This window comes from Molossus molossus, unplaced genomic scaffold (genome assembly GCF_014108415.1).
Source record: "Molossus molossus isolate mMolMol1 unplaced genomic scaffold, mMolMol1.p scaffold_m16_p_3, whole genome shotgun sequence".
In the NCBI taxonomy this organism is placed as follows: Eukaryota; Metazoa; Chordata; class Mammalia; order Chiroptera; family Molossidae; genus Molossus; species Molossus molossus.
This window is the reverse complement of record NW_023425366.1, coordinates 124,840,712-124,850,456: the sequence shown is the minus strand read 5'-3', so window position 1 is coordinate 124,850,456 and position 9,745 is coordinate 124,840,712.

Below are 9,745 nucleotides of genomic sequence, written 5' to 3'. Positions count from 1 at the left end.
TATATAACAGTTTGGTGGTGATGAACTCCTTTAACTTTTTCTTGTCTGGGAAACTCTTTATATGGCCATCGATTCTAAATGACAGCTTTGCAGGATAGAGTAATCTTGGTTGTAGGTTCTTGCTTTTCATCACTCTGAATATTTCTTGCCACTCCCTTCTGGCCTGCAAAGTTTCTTTTGAGAAATCAGCTGACAGTCTTATGGGAACTCCCTTATAGGTAACTAACTGCTTTTCTCTTGCTGCTTTTAAGATGCTCTCTTTGTCTTGAACCTTTTGCATTTTGATGATGAAGTGTCTTGGTGTGGGCCTCTTGAGGTTCATCTTGTTTGGGACTCTCTGTGCTTCCTGGACTTGTATGTCTGTTTCCTTCACCAAGTTAGGGCAGTTTTCTGCCATTTTTGTTTCAAATAGGTTTTCGATTTCTCGTTCTCTCTCTTCTCCTTCTTGCACCCCCGAGATGCGAATGTTGGCAAGTTTGAAGTTGTCCCAGAGGCTCCTTACACTATCCTCATTTTTTTGGATTCTTTTTTCGTTTTGATGTTCTGATTGGGTGTTTTTTGCTTCCTTATATTCCAAATCGATGGTTTGCTTCTTGGCTTTACCTACTCTACTATTGAACCTGTGTAAATTATTCTTTATTTCAATTAGTGCCTCCTTCATTTCTGACTGGGCATCCTTCATTTCTGACTGGTCCTTTTTTATGCTCTTGAGGCCCTCACTGAGTTAATTGAGCATCCTTATAAGCAGTATTTTGAACTCAGCATCTGTTAGGTTGCTTATCTCCATTTCGCTTAGTTCCTTTCCTGGGGTTTTGTTCTGTTCTTTCATTTGGGAACCTGTTTCTTTGTCTCCTCATTTTGGCTGCCTCCCTGTGTTTGTTTCTTTTTTTTTTTTTTTTATCCTCACCCGAGGATATTTTTCCATTTTTTGTACAGATAGAGTGGAAGGGAGAGAGAGAGAAACATCGATGTGAAGGGACACATCGAGTGGCTGCCACCCGCACGACCAACCAGGGCCGGGGACAAACTGCAACCGAAGTACATGCCCTTAGCGGGAACCGAACCCGGGTCTCTCCGGACCGCAGTCCGACGCTCTAACCGCTGAGCCAAACTGGCCAGGGCTGTTTCTATGTATTATTTAATAAGAGATATGGGGCTAGCTGAGAACAAAGGCTGATTGTTTGAAAGAATTTAGGAAAACCTGAAGCAGGATCCAAGACAGGCCAATCCTATGGTTAAGCTACTGGCAATAGCTTGGGTGGGCCTGAAGGTGGGGGGTGGGGTCTCAGGAAATCTCCAGGGCGGGACAAACAGTGTGAGCCAGTTGCTGGAGTCCCAGATATGGCAGCTGTGTGGGAAGGGCTCACCAAAGGAACAAAGGCCTCTGACAGCATGTCTGTCCAGGAGAAAGCCTCCTCTCTAGCCCTCGCTCCAGTGCCAAACAGCTCAGTTCTTCCCTGTATGTCTTTGGCGCCTCTCGAGCTGCCTCCCCTCCAATCTTAGAGGGAGTGAGTCCGATAAGTCCTGTGCGGGCCCTTCAAGAGGAGCTGCCTGGGGCTCCAGCCGCCTCAACCTCCCTGAGCCTCAGTTCCCGCTGGGTTTTCCAGCCAGAAGTTATGGGGATTTCTCTTCCTGGCACTGGAATCCCGAGCGGGATGCCTGGTGTGGGACGGGGACCCCTCTGTCCTCAGGGAGGACCTTCCCAGCTGAGGTGTCCTCCTGATTTGTATCCGCCACACGTGGGTATGGGACAAGCCGGTCTGCCTCCGCCCCTCCTACCAGTCTCCATGTGGCTGCTGCTTTAATTCCGTAGTTGTAGGACATCCATTCAGCTAGATTTCAGGTGGCTTTGAATGATGGTTGTTCTGTAGTTTAGTTGTAACTTTGATGTGGTTGTGGGAGGACGGATACCGCGTTTACCTACGCCACCATCTTGATCAGAAGTCCTTTTTTTTTGAGAGTGCATTTTAGACCTCACTTCTAGTTATTTTGGAGCACATTCCAGAAAGTCTCATTCTTCTAGATTATATACAGTAATTGAGCAAGACACCAAATGGCCAAGGGAATCGAGTTGCCAGATTTAGCAAATAAAAACACAGGATGCCCAATTAAATCTGAATTTCAGAAAACACAAATAAAATTTTAGTGTAAGCATTCTCCAAATATTTTATGGTACATAGTTATACCCAAAAAATATTTGTTGATTATTGGAAATTTAGATTTAACTAAACATCTTTTATTTTTTCTGGCAAATTTACCAGGAGTTAGATCTGCTTTAATAGTTTTCCAGCCCAACCGGTGTGACTCAGTGGTTGAGCATCAACCTATGCACCAAGAGGCCACCGGTTCAATTCCCAGTCAGGGCACATGCCCAGGTTGTGGGCCAAATCCCAAGTGGAGGTGCATGCAGGAGGCAGCCAATTGATGTTCTCTCTCATCAATGTTTCTATCTCTCTCTCCCTCTCCCTTCCTCTCTCTCTAAAATCAATAAAGAAAAAAAAAGCAGTTTTCCAAACTGAAATGTCTGCAGGCTTGTTTTGTGATGCCACTGTTCTGGTGTGCATTAGAGCAGACACCCCAATTTCTTTTCTGAGGGGACATATGGCCCTGCCCACAAGAGCTTCCCAGAATAAGCCCTGACAAGAAGTAGAGTGACTCCCAATTTCTGTGCACCCTCTTTTCACAAGGAAATGCAGTGCTGCCCGGCTTAGCTGCTGTAAAGAATATGTGGCTTTGTCCTCAACCTGTGCATCAGTCTCCTGCTCCTTCCATTCAGCACCTCCAAAAGCTTGGCTGAGAAACAATATTTTTAAAGGATTATCTGAAGAATGTCTTTTTTCTAGGTCACTGGTAATCAATCTTTTTAGTGAGAAGGCCAATTCAGGAAAAAGTAACCTGTTACCAAATTTACAAATAAGATAGTATCTTTTTTATCAGGAATGTAATATCAACAACTTTTGCTTAAGCATGCTTTTATTGTTTCTTCAATTGCTTAAAGGGTTTCATTGTTTTGCCTAAACTTTCAGAAACCACATAACATGCATGCCCTGGTGTATCTGATGTAGTGTTCTGCCTTTTACCAAAGTTTGTGGTCTAGGAAAGCATTTTTGGAGCTGGTTCAGTTAATTTTCCCTTAACTGACCCTAGGATCCACTTAACTGCAAAATGTGTTGTGTCTCTTTTTATTCAGATATAATGACCATACAATAAAGTGCATAAAGTATACTAATCTTAATAGTGCAGCTCAATAAAAGTTTGCATTTATGTACACCTGAGTAGCTATCACCTTGATCAAGATATAGAACTTTTCTGCACTCAGCAAGTTCCTTTGTGCTCTTTCCCAGACAGTCCACCGAAGGCAACTACTATTCTGAATCTATCACCATTTATTAGTTTTGTTTGTTCTCAAGTTTCATATAATTGGAATCAAACAGTATGACATGGATTAATTGAACATAATTTCTGTGAGATTCATCCATGTTGCTGTACATATCAGTAATTCATCTTTTTCATTGTCATTGCTGCATAGTATTCCATTGTAAAAAATATACCATAATTTATTTGTCTTTCCTAGACATTTATGTCATCTTGGGGTTTTTGCTCTTGTGAATAAAGCTGCTATGGATGCTATGCTTTGCTGATGTCTTTTGGTGCGCTCGTTTCTCTTGCATCTAATCATAGAAGTATGATTGTTGCCCTGGCTGCTGTAGCTCAGCGGTTAGAGTGTTGACCAAAGAGTCAGGGGTTCGATTCCAGTCAAGGGCAGGTACTTCAGTTGCAATTCGATCTCTGGCCCTGGTTGGGGTCGTGCAGGAGGTAACCAATCAATGTGTCTCTCTCACATCTATGTTTCTCTCCCCCCCCCCCCCACTCTATCTGAAAATAAATGAAAAAATATCCTCAGGTGAGGATTAAAAATTAAAAAACCATGCGCTGGCCAGTTTTGCTCAGCGGTTAGAGCATCGGCCCATGGACCAGAGGGTCCCAGGTTCAGTTCCCACTAAGGGCACGTACCTCGGTTGCAGTTTGTCCCCAGCCCTGGTTGGGGTCGTGTGGGTGGCGACCAGTTGATGTGTCTCTCTCATGTCAATGTTTCTCTCTCTCTCTTCCCCTCTCTCTCCCTCCTGCTCTACCTGAAGATAAAAGCAAACAAGTGTCCTCAGGTGAGGATAAAAAAATAAAATAAAATAAAAAGTATGATTGTCGGGTCACAACATAGGTATATGTTTAGCTTTACTCAATACAGCTGAATAGCCCGGCTGGAATGGCTCAGTTGGTTGAACGTTGTCTCATGCACCGAAAGGTTGCCAACTGGATTTCCGATCAGGGCATATAACTGAGTTGCAGGTTTGATCCCGGGTTGGCCAGAGGCAGCCGAGCAATGTTTCTGTCTCTCTCCCTTCCCCTCTCTCTGTAATCAGTAAACATCCGCTGGTGAGGATTTTTTTTCCCATTTTTCTCAAGTGATACTGCACCATTTTTTATATGCATATTGGCAATTAGGAATCCTCTTTTTGTAAAGTACCTGTTAAAGTCTATCGTAGCTCATCTCCAAAGATGAGCCCCAGTGAACCATGCCTCCTAGTATTCACAGCCTTTATGGTCCCTTCCTTCACTGAATCTGGGCTGGGCTATGACTCGCTCTAGCCAGTAGAATGCTTCAGAGATGACACTGTGCCGCTTCCAGGCCTAAGCTTTCAGAAAGAATGGGCTTCTGCTCTGGAGCTCTCTGGAGTTCTGAGTCGCCGGAAAGAAATCCAGCTATGCCCTGGCCGGTTTGGCTCAGCAGTTGGAGCGTTGGCCTGCAGACCAGAGCGTCTCGGGTTCGGTTCCCACTAGGGGCACATACCAAAAAAAAAAAAAAAGTCCAGCTACCCTACTTGAGGGACCATGTGTTGGAGGAGGTCACGGAGAGGACAGGACCACCAATTGACCTTAGAGCTGGCCCAGGCAATCAGAAGCTTCTCACTCCCTCCCCTGCCTTTGGAACGTGCGTTCTGCCCACCTGTCCCACAGTGGGAGCCCTTTTAAAGGATGCAGACTTGAGAGAGCAACGTGTTGTTGGAACCCTCTGGATGGTATATGTGACTGAATCAAGTTCAGGTCTCTGTGTAAACTTTTAAGATTTTGGTGGGCAGGGCAGAGAGCTACTCATTTCAGTCACTCAAGACAAGCCTTCTGTGAAAGTTCCCTGGCTTGTTAAACCCGCCACCTACCAATCTGGAGAGGTCTGCCTCTTTCTTCAGTCTCTCCTTGCAGTCCGTATATGGATGACAGTTTGCAAACTCATGCCATGTAGAGTGACCACGTGAAGAGCGCCTTTTCTGGTCTTGGTCAGAGAAAAAGACGTGAAGGCAGAAAAGGGGTCAGAGAGATACAATGTTGATGCCTCTGAAGATGAAGGAGAGGCCACGAGCCAAGGAATGAGAGCTGCCTTTGGAAGCTGGAAAAGGCAAGGAAATGAATTCTCCCTTAGAGTCTCCAGAAAGGAACTTAGCCCCGGTGACACCATGATTTTAGGCCGGCAGGACAATTGTCAGACTTCTAACCCTCAGAATTGTAAGATAATCACTTTGTGTTCTTTTAAGCCACTAAGTGTATGATAACTTGTTGTGTCAGCAATAGAAACCAATACATTTTCCCTTCCACTAACAGACCAGCAGAGAACTGTGTGTTCACTTACCCAGAGGCATTCCCCATAAAATTATTTTATTAACTGTAGTTTGATTGTGGCGTTATTGGTTGACATTAAGCAGCACCATAAAAATCAACCTCATGAAACTCTTTGCTGCTTTTGCCATTACATGTTAAAGATTTCATTACACTGAAGTGTCCTCTCCATGGCTTCCTCTGGGGGAGATTCCTGCTTGGGTTTCTCTTTCTGTGTTGGCTGTTAGGAAGCATAGAGAAATGATTCTCAAACAAGTGTTTCTTGGGATGGGGGAACTATCAGAATCACCTGGGCAGGTTTTCAAACTGGTGGAAAAGACAGAGAGTGCATATGAGGATGGTTAAACAAAGCATGCATGCCATGAAGACCCTCGCCTGCCAATTCAGTCAGTGCTCAAACATTTCAGTCTCAGGACCTTCTTACACTCTTAAAAATTATAGAGGAATCCAAAGAGCTTTTGCTTATGTGGGTTATATCTGTCAATATTTACTGCATTTGAAATTTAAACCGAGTAACGCTTGCCCTGGCCGGTGTGGCTCAGTTGGTTGAACGTCGTCCCGTGCGTGCACTGAGAGGTCGCCAGTTTGATTCCCCTTCAGGGCACATGCTGTGGTTTCAGTTCGCCTCCTGGTGGAGGGGGTCATTCGGGAGGCAACCAATTTATGTTTCTCTTTCACATTGAAGTTTCTATCTCTCTCTCCCTCTCCCGTCCTTTCTCTCTAAAATCAATAAAAACCCTGACTGGTTTGCTTGGTGGTTAGAGCCCCGCTGGCCCTCTGACCAAAGGGTCTTGGGTTTGATTCCCAGTCAAGGGCATGTACCTGGGTTGCAGGTTCCAACCCCATCCCTTCAGGGTCTCTATCACATGGACCTCTCTCTCCCTCTCTCCCTTTCACTCTCTCTAAAATTCAGTGGAGAAATATTCTCAAGTGAGGATTAACAAAATAAATACATAAAATAAAATCAATAAAAACAGCCTGTCCAGTGTGGCTCAGTGGTTGAGCACTGACCCCTGCACCAAGAGGTTGCCGGTTTGATTCCCAGTCAGGGCCCATGCCCAGGTTGTGGGCCAAATCCCCAGTGGGGGGTGTCCAGGATGCGGCCAATCAATATTCTCTCTCATCGATGTTTCTATCTCTCTCTCTCTCCCCTTTCTCTCTCTCTAAAATCAATAAAGAAAATAAATAAATAAATACAAATAGGCCCTTGCCTATGTGTCTCTCTCACATCCATGTTTGTTGGGAGCCAGCTACGTGTCTGACAGAGTCCACAAAGCCTGGAGGTCTTGAGTCAGAGACTCGACCTCCCCCACAGTCCCAAGGAATTAGGCTTGCATTGTGTTTGTGCAGCTCGGGGCTAAGTGAGACCCAGTGTACCTTGAAATACCTGAGATAACAGACTGAGTGTTCCGGGGTGTTTCTGGGTGCTCCTGTTATCCGCAAGGCAAACTAATTCTATACAGCATTGCTGTGGCCCTGGGCATTATGTCAGGAAGATCCTATTTTCTTGTATCATTAAACTTTTGCTGTAAGGTATAAAAGGCATGTAATAAAGCACATCGAGGCTGATCCTGCTGAGGACAGTCCTCCTGATCCCACATCCGTGTTTTTGTTTCATTCCCACCGCTCGAACTCAGGGACTCTGCTCTCCAGGCTGGTTCCTGGCACATGTTTCTCTCTATCTTCCACCCTCCCACTCTATCTGAAGATAAATTAGAAATAACAATAATAAATCTGTTACATATTAACAAAAACCTACATATGTTTCTCATATCTGCTTCTGCACCCAGCCTTTTGGGGTACTATGTAGAAGTAGCTTTTGAAAACCTACATTGCACACTTGACATCATGAAAATAGTTATGGCTTTAGGGACCCCTTAGAAGGATCTTGGGAACCACTCCAAGAGTCCCCAGATCATATTTGAGAACTGCTGCTCTAAGACAATACTTTTTGTGAGGGAGAGAGAGAGAGAGCAGGAGGGAGAGTTGTTCCACTTATTTATGCATTCATTGGTTGCTTCTTGTATGTGCCCTGACTGGGGATCAAACCCACAACCTTGGTGAATGGGTATGATGCTCTGACCAACTTAGTACCCAATCAGGACAATCATTCTTAACTCTTTCCCCAATCTAACAGACCTGAGGAATAGGTCTGGCGCCTCTAAATAGCATAGTGGTTCTCCAAAGCAATGGATCTAGTGGAAAGAAAGGGGAACACTTTCCTCACCCTAAACATTTTTCTGTCTTTCCTACCTTTGAGCAATGCCCGTTGCCTCATTTTCCTGAGTGTTTGTTGGATAAATGACTGGTTCTTTATCCTTGGAGGAACAATGCCTACAGATGACTGCCGGAGGGGACTTAGAAGCTCCAAGTTTGTGTTAACAAGTCTGAAGTTGTTACCACCAAGTTTACGTTTATTGTCCGCCATGTACTAGCTAAAGCTAGCACGATGATCAATTGAATCGTCAATTGTTGGGTCTCTGTATTTGCATTACCTCCCTCCCAGATGACTTTTCATTTCCCCTCTCTCTTGCTGCTCTGGGATAGTATCTCCCAGTATGAAGCACAAGCATGGAGGCTCTGCCTAGGCCTCTGTTTTCTAGGGAATGTTATTATTATTATTAGCTTATATTATTGGTAAGAGAATAGATGTATGTGTGTGGATATTCTTTGTTTTCCCCTTGTCAAAACAAATATCCATAAAAAGAGTCAGGAGGCTTTGCTAGGAATAAATGACAACGGTTTATTCGAGGGACTTAGGGTTTGCAAACCAGAAATACTAGTAGGCAGTACCCAGACTGTTCCAAAGGAGAAAGAAAAGTCTGAGAGTTTTATAGGAAAAAGCACCTTCTTGAGAAGAATCAGCTCTGCATTCCTAGTCCCTGGATTGGTCCAAAATAGTATTCATCAGATGTTGTCCCATGTACTGGAACATTTTCTTCTTCTTCTTCTTCTTTTTTTTTTTTTTTTGGTGGTACGTGCCCCTAGCGGGAACCGAACCCAGGACTCTTGTCCACAGGCCGACGCTCAACCTCTGAGCCAAACCAGCCAGGGCTGGAAAATTTTCTTCTTGAGGCCATTCAGACTGTTAACTGAAGACTTGATGCATGTCCAGGGATCACCTCACAACGGACGGATGTGCATCCAGGTATTGCTCCAAAACTGGGAAGTTCAAGAGTTTAACTTCCCAGAGTCAGTTAAAACAAAAACTATCTTTTCCTTGTGCTTCAGTCCACTTGAAGTTAATCATTCAGCAGCTTGACCACAGTGACTCCATTTTATTTCTTCACTTTTTTTCTCACCCTCCATTTTTATTCTCTACCCTTCTCCATGCCAATCTGTAATCTCACAGAGTGACCCTATGGGCCACATCATGGACTCCCTTGCTTCTTGTAGGTTTCAGCTGGCAGGGGATCAGAGAGAGGGTAAGAGGAGAGTGAGATGGGGATTTTTATTTCCCAGCTCCATCCCTGCTGAGCCACAGGTTGATAAAGGTGCATTCCATTGAAGGCACTGCAGTTGGCTGGCCCTCACCTTCCTCTGCAGCTCTCTCTCTTTCTTGGTTCCAGTAACTCCTCCCTCTCTTTGTCTCTTCAGGCAGGGCTCTCCACTGCTGCTAGCCCCTGTCGCTTCACCATTCCTTGCTGGTTTTCCTTAACCCTGCCTATCTACACTTCTGTAAACAGTTCCTTCATTAAATCCTCCTCAGTTTTTGAGATGCTGTATGTTTCTTCTTCTTCTTCTTCTTTTTTAAATGATTTTTTATAAAGATTTTCTTAAATTAATTTCAGCCTAGTTGGTGTGGCTCAGTGGTTGAGCATCGATCAACCCATGCACCAAGAGGTCGCCGGTTTGATTCCTGGTCAGGGCACATGCCCAGGTTGTGGGTTGTGGCATGCAGGAGGCAGCCAATCGATGTTCTCTCTCATCGATGTTTCTATCTCTCTCCCTCTCCCTTCCTCTCTTTCTAAAATCAATACAGAAAAATAAATAAATAATTTTTAGAGAGAGAGAGAAACATGGATGGGCTACCTTCTGCATGCCCCCTACTAGGAATTGGGGATAGCCACAACCC